Below are 13,295 nucleotides of genomic sequence, written 5' to 3'. Positions count from 1 at the left end.
CGACCAAATTGAATAAAATAGTACAGAACACAGTCACACAAAATGTAAGATCAATCCTTTTCAGTTAATCTTTTATGTTGCAAAGGTAATTTGTTGGAAGCCTACAGAGCTTGAAGCTCAGTGACTGCTAAAATAATCTCTACTGCAGTTGATATTATTATTATTATTTTACAATGCAGCCTTGTAAATAAGCATGCTGAAGTTGCTAGCCGATTAAACATTGTGCTAGTCTGCCCGCACATAGCCGTGTTGCTCATTTGTAGCATGTCAGTGACCTTGAAGGTGGGGGGGGGGGACAGCTTGAGAGAGATGGAGAGTTCTTCTTTAATTTTAAAAGTTTCATACTTGGTAGAAGTGACTGAACTGGTGGTTTACTTATAAGTTAGTCATAATGGAATTTTATGGTGTTTTAGGTTAGTTGTAGATTTTCTTTCGAATGTGTATGGAAAAGAGAGGTATACATATTTTAAATAAATATTGTTAAATAATTACATTTCGCCCCCCCCTTTTGCAACACAGCAGATTTAATACAACGGCTGCACGAGCTATTTTCATAGTCTCATCAGCTATTCGAAAGAGCTAATTAGAGACAATAATCCATTTTTCAGCATAAAGGAGACACCTAGTGGCCATTTTTTTAAAAAGCAGGGATGCCTTCTCTTCTAATACTGTAGTGCAGGGGCTACTGAAAGTGGACCCTGAGCGGTTTCTTACACCTTTTTCTTTGAAGAGTCTTTTTTTTTTTTAGAACATCTGAAAAGGGCACGAGATGTGAAATACTGAGTATTCTGATTACTTGAAATTAATTGTTGTGAGAAGTTGTTCGCTGCTCTAAGTGTTCAGGCTCTGATCAGTTAAAAATGTAAACCAACATAAATAAATGAGATTAATGTGCAAAGGTAATCTCAGAATTCACTCTCTGTGTAGGATTACTCCATGCAATCTGACTGAATAGTACCAGACGATACATAGATTGTTCATACACAGAGCCTTTCCACAAATAGCTTATACATGTATAAGCTTTATGTTTGGAGGACAAGAAGAGGTTTTCTGTCATGATCCTGATTCCCTTCCATTTACTGAGTCTATATAATTAATATACAGTGTCTGTGGGAGAAGCTTCAGAATTGCTCACAGCTTCCCTTTAAGGCAGGGGTCACTCATGCGGCAGTTACAGTGCTGTGGCAGGAAAAATGTGGCTCGCATCTCTAGTGGGTCTGCAACAGACACGAGTTTTGGAGCAAGAACTTTCTATTTCAGATCCTTACAGTGAAACCCTAAGGATAATTACTCAGAAGGACAATGTTCTATGGAGCTTACTTACTTCCAGGAGTGTGTGCATTGGATTGAACCACTTACCTGGGAGAAAATCCCATTGGAACCTACTTCTGAGTTAACATACTGTTAGGAAGGTTGCACACCACCCTTAATCTCTGCCAAGGGGGTAGCCAATTTCCTGGGGGTTCTAGGAGATCACCCACTGTTGTGTTTCTGTTGGAAAAATCAAGACACAGTGGAGGCTAGTGTCTTTTACGAAATATGGTTCATTTTGTACCTTCAATGGATGGGTTGCAGAACATTATATCCCAAGAGTGTCTCTCCTTGCCCCTCTTATAGCTTCAGCAAGGCTGGGTCCAAAGAAGTGGTCAGTCATGGCTCCCAATTTCTCAGTGCAACCTCCTCCAGCCAGTACCAAGATGGTTTTGCGTATTTCCTCCTTCTTTCCGGAATACCTTTAGATTTCAAAAAGGACAAATTTTCCTGTGACATCACACACACACACACCACCTCCTGGTTGGGGAGGGGGACAGTTCTTTTCCATTGCCAATGACCCTTAATGGCTAAGTACTGGTTCCCCATTGTTCCTTAATAGCTCACTTGCTAATTGTCTGGCACAGTTCTGCAGCTTCTATTTTCGCCTCATATCACAAATATTATGTAAATACTAGTGTTTATTAATTTCTACTATTCACTAACAGACTCTGGTACTCTAGATCTATGACACTATCAAACCAGCTCTCAAGCCTCTGCCAACTTCCCTGATGCAGCTTACTGGCAATCGTAATAGCCAGAAGGTAGGCAACCCCAGCCTTCATTTGGATGCAAAATTGCACTTTCTTATATCACTTGCATACCAAAAATGATTTAAAACATGAGTGGCTTCTGCCTCACACTGTGGAAATAGGTCTTGGATAGAATGAAAATGCATTGATCTAGGGAAGAAAGAGGTCGTTTTCAGCCTGAAATACATTACACAGTTATCATCCTGCGTGTTACTGAAATCTCTGAGACAATTACCTTAAGCTTCTGAACCAAAGGATTTATGACCACACCACACTGGCTTGAACATGAAGCAGCTCATAATGACAGGGGCGATAACTATGGTTAGCTCTCAAAGCAGGACTGCACTGTTTTGAGAACCTCTGCTACACTCTCAGGAGCTCAGCCACTGGGAACAGATAGATTTCTCTGAGAATGAAAGCAAAGCTTTCCAAAGAAGTAATGCCGTTCACTGAAATCTGTCCTTGTAAGTCTAATTTTCATATGGCTTTAATGCTAACCTTGATTGTGTTGCTTTTTACACTCATTTCTACTTAGAATCCACTACCGTATGGGGCTGGCTTTGCCCCAAAGGCCAAGTTCAGCATGGAGGCTGCTCAGATCTTAATCATCTGACATCACCTAACAATGTTAGGTGGCCAGCTTTTTTTTTAGTGCAAACCCACCTAGTGTGGCACTTTGAAGTCCAGACAATCAGCTGGTTGTCATGGCTTCAATGTGCCTCACACAATTCTGTACAAGAACCAATGATCAACTGATCTCGCAGAAAGCAGTGAGCAGCATTTTGAAGTCCTAACTACCAACTGATTGTCAGTGCTTGCAGACAGCCTTGTGCAGTGCTTTAAAGCCTCACCGATGACCAGCTGATTAACAGGGTTTCAGAGTGCTGTGCATAGCATGGGGATTTGCAGATGCCACCAATCAGATGACCAACTTTCCAATAGACAAATAGTTGCTATTGCACTCAGGTCTTGTGAGCTTCCTAAAGGCCCCTGGTTGGGTCCTATGACAGGATGCTGAACTAGATGGTACTTTAGCCTAATCCAGTAGGACTCTTCTTACGTTTTTAAAAGCCATATGTTGCCCCCCAAAAGCAGCCAACAATATGAGGAGGCTATTTTGAAGAGGGTATGGACTGAGGATGGGATAGTGACCAAGAACCCACAGTTCCTTAGTGTAAACATAATAAAAATGGGAGGCTAATGAGGTTCTCCAAAAACGAGCTATGACTAACAAACAATTTCATTTTTCACTTCCTGCTAGTATGACTGCTCCAAAATGAACTAAGATTGTCAGCTGAGAACACTGTCCTTCAAGTCTCACTTCAACCAGAAAAGTCACCAAGGTTACATCCACAACATACATTTAATGCACATTTAAAGGACATAGCTTCCCTCAGATAATCCTGGGAATTGTAGCTTATGTGTTAAATCATGTGCTTGGAATCTAGTGCTCTCCAGATTTTCTGATGCGAACTCTCAACATCCCTGACTGTGGCTGATGGGAGTTGGCTCCAACAACAGCTGGCCACAGGTTCTCCATCCCAACATGAGGTGATATCATCATCATCATCTAGACAGCTGAGACACGTTCTTCCTTCTACCAAAATAGATGCTCAGGACAGCTGATGGAGTGATGCACAGGTGTCAGAATGCATGGGAACACTGTGTTGGTAGAGAAACTAGGAAGTTTATTTGCATGACCAGGATGAACATATGTGGAGGTGAATCAGGAGACAGGAACAGGGAGAATGACAGGGATGAATGTGGAGGTGGAGGTATATTCACAGCCTGTTCTTTTCTTCCCACAGACCTTGCAAGCTGTGAAGATATCGAACAAAATGTAAACACGCTTGCTATGGTGTGGGGATTCAAATGACGGCCAAAATTAATGGAGTAAAAATGTTCTAGCAAAAAACAAATAGAACTGCCAGCAAACTCTTTCAGTGCTTACTACAAAGTCTGCTCTGAAAAAATGTGTGCCTTGTGATGGAAGGTGTGGCAGTTTTACACGGTTGCAGGAGAATCCCACTGAGGGTGTGCACCGTGGCACAGTTGAGAAAATGTGTCAAAATATCCGTTGTACTGTTTGCACATAATCAGACCCCAATCAAGGTGATGAGGGAGAAGCTACACTTGAATTCTGTTCTTCTTCAAATTGCCAGCATGGGGGCCTGATCCAGATCATGCGTAGGGAGCATTTTAATGTTCACTGGACTTTCTTTTCTTTTCTTTTTTGGTAATCACCACCATCATATTTTTTTTGTATGCCGCCTTTCCACAGTTAAAACAATCCTCAAGACGACTTCCAATACAAAACGATTTGCATAATTACAAACACAGCAAAGTGGTCATAAAAATAAATAAAACACATTAAAAACTACATAACCAAACTGAACAATTTCCACATAAAAACGATACAAAAAGTTAATATCAGTTAATATCAGTAACAACAGCAAAATCTCCCAATGAAACTTCCCCCCCAATACCCCAGTCCATGCTGGGCAGCAGCCTCAGCAGTAGTCCTTATGAGGCCAGTCAGGCCCCGCCCTAGGCCAGGTGGAGAGAAGCAGGAACGGGACCCTGAGGCTCTCGGCAGGGGAGATGCAAACTGCAAATGTGGGTCTCCCCCTTCCTCCACAAAAATATCTATTATCCTACTCTCCCCCCTCCCCAAAAGAGGTTGGGGTAGTGTTCTCCTCACCCGTTATCTTCACAACGACCCTGTGGACACTGGAGGAGGAAGGGGGTGTGGTGGGTGCGGTCCGCCCCAGGTGTCACCCCTGAGGGGGTGTGATATCGCCGCCCCAACCCCTGGGACGCTCACCGCTCACCACGGTTGGCTAGCCCCGACCTCTGCCTGTGGGGTAAAATGGACTAAGAGATAATGACTGACCTAAAGTTACCCAACAGATTTGCTAGCTGTGAGGATGTGTTGTCACATAATCCAGCCAATGAGTTCATTTTACTAAAACTCAGATAGGAAGAACCGTTTAATACTTTTATTTTTACTCCCAGTTGTTGTCGTCTTTGTGCCCGGTTTAGTAATTAGTATCACGTATCTGCTTTATGTTCAAATGCACTTTGGGGGCCAAAAGAGGGAATACTGGGAAATGATGGCATAACTGTTGATAGGTTTCTTGACAAGAGATTCATTTGGAGCTCAAGTGAAACAGATGGATGCATCACAGTTTCTTCTTAAGGATCACTGCTATTTTGGAACGGTATAATGAGCCATACTGCTACGTAACCTAGGGGCCCATATTGAAACTCTGTCTAGATAATTATTCCTAGAGTTCTGTTTCTGTAATAATAATAGTAAGTTCAGTTCTGCTCAAAGTAGAGCTCACTTTCAAAATTGCAGTGCTACTAATTTGGAAGAAATATACGTAAAAGGTAAAGGTAAAGGACCCCTGGACAGTTAAGTCCAGTCGAATTTGATTATGGGGTGCATCACTCATCTTCGCTTTCGGGCCGAGAGAGCATATAAAATGCCTGGCAGTTGTATCTAAAGCTAGCAAAGTTCATGGCACTTTCATTCATCCAGGAAGAACTGTAATTTTTCCCCAGCTCCGTAGTGATTAATATTCTGTATTCCCATGCTAGCTTTCACCTTGTTATATTTCAGCCATTTTGTGTCAAACCAATGTACTGTATACCTATCAAATTCTACTTTAATTGTAATGGCTTTCCCCCAAGAGTAATGTGAAATGTAGTGTTTGTTTGTGTGTGTGTGTGTGTGTGTGTGTGACCTCATTGTGTTTAAGCCGCTAACGCATACATACCCTCAGTTAAGTGTTTTGCAAGAAAATGGATATTGGTGATCTGACGCTACTTGCATTTCTGAGAAAGCAATCATACATTCAGACTGCAGTCAACTGTATAGAATTATACTCAACAGATATAAAACTTTGTTGCTAAGTCAGCATTCATGACTTTATTTTATGGAAAAATTGGCAATATGCATAAAGCAATCTTTTCCATTTTTGTAGAGGTAAGCAATAATTTTGCAAAGTACTTTTAATCCTTTATAATTTATATAAAACATTTAGTGAAATATATCCAACTACTTACATAATGACTTGACTGGGTTTCATCTGAATACAACCTTCTCAGGAAAAAGTGTTAAGATTTTGCTGGCCTAATATTACATCCCTTGCTGCAAATGTAAATCAAGTCTATTCAACAGACAATGGGTGACATCCAATGATGTCTGCTCGCTTGTTCAACAGAAATCCATGTGTGCAGGAGACTTCCAGCTTGTCTTCTCCTCCATCCAGCCACTTGCATGTCCTCAGAACAGATTTGGGGGGCACACAGGGGTTCCCATATACCAGCAACCCATCATATTAACTAGGGGTTAGCTCATCTTTGGTCCTCCAGATGTTGTTTGACTCCAGCTGCCATCAGACTCAGCCACCATAGCAAACAGCCAGGGATGAGACAGCCATTGACAACATCTGGAGGGCCAAAGTCTTCCCACCTCTGCTTTAGTTGGTCTTGTGCATTACTGACTTACCGTATTTTTTGCTCTATAAGACTCACTTTTTCCCTCCTAAAAAGTAAGGGGAAATGTGTGTGCGTCTTATGGAGTGAATGCAGGCTGCGCAGCTATCCCAGAAGCCAGAACAGCAAGAGGGATTGCTGCTTTCACTGCACAGAGATCCCTCTTGCTGTTCTGGCTTCTGAGATTTAGAATTTATTTTTTTTTTTTCCTCCTCCAAAAACTAGGTGCGTCTTGTGGTCTGGTGCATCTTATAGAGCAGAAAATACAGTAATTCAAAAAGTGCTAGGTCAGTTTGGGCGATCTCCTACTCACTTTCCTGAGTGGGACCTTGGACTTCTGCCTCCAAGCTTTGATAGCCACGGTGCCTGAAATCCATCTAGGAAAACTATATACATGCATTTCCCAATTCAAAAATAGATCTGTAGCAGCTCCCTTGCTAGATAGGAGTGTTTTTTAAAAACTCAGTATACCAGTGTGAGAGCTTGGACCATGTAATGAGTCTTGATCTGGTGACCTGGCACAAATGCTACAAAATCTAGAGGTAATACAGATTATGGCTGTTGTTGTGAACATGATTTTTGTCACTGAGACAAAAGGATAGGAAAACAGTACGCCTGCTTGATGTAGCTGTATTATTATGCTGGATTCAAATGAAAGAAGTGTTCATTTTGGCAAAATTGTACCAAGCTTTTAAAGAGCCTTTCTTTAATAGCCAAGTTGGATTTTTCCCCCCTTATGGAAATGCATTTCTGCTAGAAGATTTCATTTTCCAGAGAGCCAAACAGTACCATAAAAAAGAGAGAAACAAATAATTACATTTCCCATATAATCATATCGTCATTAGAATTTGTGCAACCCCACTGGCTTCACATTTCTTTTGAACAGCATAATCCCAATATAGAGCAGCAGCCTATACAAGCTTAAATACCAATGCAATAGATGATATTTTAAGCCCAGAGCAAGCCCTGTTAAATACAAGCACAGGGGCTAGGTAACTGTGCCCCACATGATGTATTTTACATAACTTGTAGAGTATTGTTCTAATAGTGATCTTGGGAGGCTTTAAACATACATACAAGAGGAAGGCAAAAATAAACTTCCATTGATTTATACATTCAGTTACCATCAAAGAAGATTTAACATTATAAATTGTACAGCTCTGTTAAAAGTTGTGGGCAGCACAGTAAGATGTGAAATAATTACTGCACTGCGCCTGGGCATAATTTACACAGCTCATTACCATAATGTCAAAGCACATATTTATATATGTACAGAAACATGCAATTAACCATCTGTCTTCACATCCCTGGTAATGAAGCAGATGATAATACTTTTCTCAGTCCAGTCCACCCTTCTACAGCTGCTCTGCAACAACAGGAACTCACAGTGCCATCAAAGCCTTAGGCTCTTGTACACATTTACTGTAGCTCCAGCACACTCCCACTGCTGTTGCTTGAAGCCGTGTACACATGGCATTGGCCAAAATCCATACCTATCTTGCTCCCATCCCATTTGCATACGTGAGCCACATTCACTTTGCAGTGAAACTGAGGTGTGTACACTTGAGACAGCTGTTGCACATGCACAGATGACGGTTGCTTTGGGGTGGAAATTGCAGTCCAACAATATCGAAAGCAACATCTGTAGAGCCACACGTTCCCCACCCCGTGCTTAGGGCAATCAGGGGTGTACAAAGGGGGGGGAGGGTGCCCGGGGCGGTGACAAGATGGCCCGCTGCCTCCCCCAGCTGTAGAGTGATGGAGGGTGCGCACACAGTCAGTGTGGGCGCTGCTCACGCCGCATTCGCATGGTGTCCATACAGGCTGCCATGCCTGCACAGTCCGCACGGACTGCCGCTTGTGCACAGTGTCCATATGGGCGTCCGTATGGGCTGCCGCTCGCGTGGTGACCATATGGGCTGCCGCGCATGCGCAGTCCCTACAGACGTCGCACATGCGTCACCAGGCGATTTGCCCCGCCCCTCGGCGTCCTGCCCCAAGTGACAGAGAGGATTCCTCCGCCACTGATCAGGATGATGTCAGCACCAATATCTTGGCAGAGTGAAAGAGGGTGGGGGCAAATAAGAGTTGCACATGGGGGCTTCCTGTTCCAAAGACTGGTGAATGCATTAAGATACAGTGGTACTTCGGGTTACATACGCTTCAGGTTGCAGACTCCGCTAACGCAGAAATATTACCTCGGGTTAAGAACTTTGCTTTAGGATGAGAACAGCGGAGGCACAGCGGCAGCAGGAGGCCCCATTAGTGAAAGTGGTGCTTCAGGTTAAGAACAGTTTCAGGTTAAGAACAGACCTCCAGAACGAATTAAGTTCTTAACCCGAGGTACCACTGTACTTCAGTTTCTTAAATATCTGTTTCAGCTCCTCTCACATCACAGAGTTGGGAATCATGGCTCTTGTGTTAGACCATGCTTGCTCAAACTCGGCCCTCCAGATGTTTTTGGACTACAACTCCCATGATCCCTAGCCAGCAGGACCAGTGGTCAGGGATGATAGGAACTGTAGTCTCAAAACATCTGGAAGGACGAGTTTGAGGAAGCCTGTGTTAGACAATCAACCTTCAGTCTTACCATTGCCTCTGGATACACTCTAAGAGAAAGACTAGTAGATCGCTACTCAGTTATGAAGGAAAGAACTTTCGTGCAGATTGTTGCAGACTCAGGAGTAATGTCTAAGGCTCCAAACCAATCCGAACCTAGGCATAAGACCCACTGCACACGCTAGGACTTCTGTTCTGATCAAACATGCAAAACTTCATTGGACCCAACCATATGAGCTGGGTGCCAATGGATGGGTCCCAAGTGATCGGGCCCTGCCATTTTAGTTAGGTCATGATCCCAACTGTGAAGAAGCCATGCATGGCAGATAGAGCTATCAGTGGCTATTAAACATGTAATAGTGAACCGCTGGAGACAGACAGACAGGCCATGTATCCATAGCAATGACCAGAGGAGGAATGACTGCAGAGTGGAGCACAGAGAGGAGAAACACTAAGGTGCACCTGTAGAAGCAAAACTGGACACCTTCATCTGTCCCAGCTGCAACCAAACATGTCTCTCCTGTATCAATGTCTACAGCCACAGCAGGCGCTGTAACTCTGTTTGACTAAAGCTGTTTGACTTTACCCTGAAGGCGCACTCTCCTAAGAGAGACGGATGCCAACAACAAGTGAACCATCCTCACAGTTGATTGGACAGCATAGATATCCCTAAATAAATAAGTAGTTCTGACAGCTATGTGATACCTCCAGAATCAGAGCCAGTGCACCTCTGAATACCAGTCACTGGGGAACAACAGTAGGAGACAGTGAAAGGCCTCGTGTCTTGTTTGTGAGCTTCCTATTCACATCTAGTCGGCCATTGTGGGGAAAGAAAATGCTGGACTAGATAAGCCTTCAGTCTGAACCAGCAGGACTCTTCTTATGTGATTGTGTTCCTTTGTGGCCACTACATGGTCCCATCCACATACCGCTGGGATGTGGCAGTAAAGATTCTAGTCCCCAGTAATCTCTGCAAAGGGATCAAGAGTCTCCAAAGATACCACAGCCTCACATTCAGAGGGGAGCAAAGCTGGCAGGTGAAGGTTTTTGCTGTTGCTCCTCTGAGCGGCCTGACGTGAGGACAACATCTCGTTCTCTGGCAGGGTTCCTCCATTGCTCTCGCCTTCTCCTTGGGAGCTCACTGTGTGGGGCAGGGATCGATGCCAGGCAGCAATGGTGGGGAGAGGTGACGGAACTGGCTCTCCTCCGCTCTTGTGGGAGGAGGAGTCGTGGTGATAGGAGACCAGCTCGTGGCTCAGATTGACTCTCTCCACGGCGGACCTGCCTGGAGCCCAACAAGGGCGGCGGTGGCAGCCCAACAGGCTGCTGAAAGCCTTCCGAAAGTCCACATTGAAAGCGTAGATCACTGGGTTGACTGAGGAGTTGGCCCAGCCAAGCCACATGAAAATGCGGAAAGTCGTCTGGCTGACGCAGAGAGCTTGCCCAGAAACCCCGCTGCCGGGCCTCGGTTCGCAAAAGGGTAGCAGGCAGTTAAGGACAAAAAAGGGCAGCCAGCAGCAGACAAATACCCCCACGATGATGGACAACGTCTGGAGGACCTTGGTTTCCTTGCAGAGCGAGCTGCGCAGCGAAGAGGCGGGCTCTTTCCCCTGCGCAAAGCCCAGCCCTCCGGCCTTTTCCAGAGATGAGATGCGGCGGATCTGAGCCCGGGCGATGCGGTAGATCCTTGCGTAAGTGCCAATCATGATGGACACAGGGATGTAGAAGCTGACCAGGGAAGAGGTGATGGCATACGTGGGGTTGAGCCTGGCATCACAACGTGGCAACTGTGGGTCAGTCCCCCCTTGCTCCTGGACTCTGTGCCAATGGAGCTGGACAGGGATGAAGGAGATGAGGACAGAGAGGGTCCAGGCCAGGGCGATCATGGCGGAGGCCAGGCCCCGGGTCATTCGCCGCTCGTAGCGGAAGGGGCTGGCGATGGCCCAGTAGCGGTCGAGGCTTATGATGCAGAGATGGAGGATGGAGGCCGTGGAGCACATGATGTCGGCGGCCACCCACGTGTCGCAGAAACGGGTGCCAAAGAGCCACACCCCGCCCACCGCCTCCGTGACTGCCTGCCAGGGCATGACCAGCAGCGCCACACACAGGTCAGACGAGGCCAGTGACAGCACAAACCAGTTGGTGACTTTGGCGCGCAGGTGGCGAAACCGGACGATGGCCAGGCAGACCAGGGCGTTGCCCAGCAAGGTGCTCAAAACCAGCAGCCAGAGCAAGCAGGCGCCTAGCACCACCCCATTCCCGCCAGGGGCCCGGGGCTCCAGGGGCCCCTGGCTGCCGTTGGAGGCGTTCTCCATCAGAGGGCGCCCACGGGCTCCCGGAGCCGACCGCCGTCCAGGAGGGTCTCCTATGGCCGCCACCCGCGCGCCCCAGCCAACAGGGTCCCCGCCGCCCCTTCGCCTGCATCAAAGACGTGGCTGCGGCTCCCGCAGGCATCGTGGGGACGCACTGGATCCTGGACGGGGCGCATCAAGAGCTTCGCGCAGGGCCGCCGGCGCCGCCGGGACAGAGAGATCTTGGTTAGCGGCAGGCTGGCTGGTTGGAATGAACGCGGATCCGAGGGCGAAAGTTCCCCGACGCCGCTCGCTCGCTGCCTTCCTCTCGCAGCCAGATCCAAGCGTCGTCTGTGCTTCCCGGGCTTCTGGGCACCCTCTGGTGCTGGAGGAGAAGGTGGGGCAGAGAAAGCCGCGGCAGTTTCCGTACTATCTGTCCGTTTGGGTTTGGCAGTCGGGGCGGCACTGGGACTCCTTGTTCCCTACGTCTCGTGCGCGGCGGCAGCGACAGGAGGCGAGAAGAAAGCACGTGGGGAGGGATCCGTGCGCGCGATCCTGTGAATTGATCGGCGGTCGCCTTGCGGGGACTCCTTGCGCTGCTCGCTCGGGATCGCTTCACTCAGCCAAGGCTTACGAATGGATAAAATGTCAGAGATGGCAGGGCTCAGCTGCAGCTGCTCAGCAGAACTGATGGTACACAGTTCAGTCCTTCGTCGGACCCCTCCCCGCGCACCATAGCTTCTTCTCTTGTCCTGCCAGTCGCGCCCTCTGATCTGCCTCCATTCCTGCCTCCCCGCGCCCCCCACTGCGCGCTGCTGAGCTTCTAGCAGGCACAAATTCTGTAGGTGCGATTTTCACTGACACGAAAAAACTGCGAGCAAGGAAGCTTCACCTGTTGAAATTTTGCCTGCTATACAGAATACCGTCGTTAAAATCACAGGTGTAGTCAAAGCACATAGAAATAAAATATGTATTATTATTTTTTAAACACCAGTGGCAATTGTGGCCACATTTGAGGAATCTTAAGAGGATGATTATCAGACTTATTTTCTAAATAAGAGAATACTGCATCATAGACGGTAGTCCTTTGCATCATTGATCATGTAGTTTAAGATGCAAAAACGGAGGAAAGTGGAGAAAGGTAAAGACAAGTACAAAAAGCCATCCTGGGTTCCTTTACCTTTTATAATAAATACTGCATGACACACTGTCTGAGTTATCATCTTCCAGCACACCCCTTTTGGTGATTAAAGCAGACACAGCCACAACTTTTAAAAAATGTTAGAGCTGTGAAACTGATATGACATCTTGCGAAAAACTGTTGGCTTTAAAATAAGAAGCCAGCTGGATTTAATTTGAGTGTGGGAACTGCAAACAACACAATTAAAAAACAACTGTTTTTGTGCTGCAATGGTTGCAAATTGTGGAGGGCAATCGTGACCCCTGGTTTGTGCTGCCGGAGGGAGTTAGGATGAGGCAGAGGGGTCATGGCTTCATGGCGACATAACTCACCCCTCCAAAGTCTGCTGAAAGTGCCACTGGCAGCCAAAATGGGGTGACCCCAAATGGGGCATTACGGGGGTGGGGGGAGAGACTAGGAGATGGATGGACTAGGAGATGGAGAGGCCATTTTCTGGAGAGGGGACTGATCCCAGAACCTCTGCTGCAGCAGCCTGGAGCTGGCACAACAAAGGGAAGTAGGAAATATTTGCTCTGCTCTTTTATCCTGGCTGGTTGTGAGTGGCAGTTTTTTTATTTTATTTTATTTTATTTGTACCCCGCCCATCTGGCTGGGTTTCCCCAGCCACTCTGGGCGGCTTCCATAGAAACCAAAAAATACTAAAATATCATACATTAAAAACTTCCCTGAACAGGGCTG

The 13,295-nt window shown here is 46.3% G+C and overlaps 1 long non-coding RNA gene and 1 pseudogene across 2 annotated transcripts; both read right to left on the bottom strand.

Annotated features, from left to right (window-relative positions):
* Positions 1 to 5,970: 5,970 nt before the first annotated feature.
* Positions 5,971 to 8,262, bottom strand: LOC308477338. The gene is made up of 2 exons (XR_013986501.1): positions 6,834 to 8,262; positions 5,971 to 6,574 (listed from the first exon to the last, which is right to left on the bottom strand). It is a non-coding gene; the product is annotated as an uncharacterized lncRNA (long non-coding RNA).
* A 1,626-nt stretch (positions 8,263 to 9,888) lies between these two features.
* LOC308476740 (D(1)-like dopamine receptor pseudogene) lies at positions 9,889 to 12,592 on the bottom strand (annotated as a pseudogene). The gene has a single exon. The product of its transcript is annotated as a D(1)-like dopamine receptor pseudogene (transcript).
* Between the last annotated feature and the right edge of the window lie 703 nt (positions 12,593 to 13,295).

Source organism: Podarcis pityusensis (assembly GCF_964106645.2).
Source record: "Podarcis pityusensis genome assembly, chromosome: 5".
In the NCBI taxonomy this organism is placed as follows: domain Eukaryota; kingdom Metazoa; phylum Chordata; class Lepidosauria; order Squamata; family Lacertidae; genus Podarcis; species Podarcis pityusensis.
This window is presented reverse-complemented; position numbering and strand designations above follow the sequence as displayed.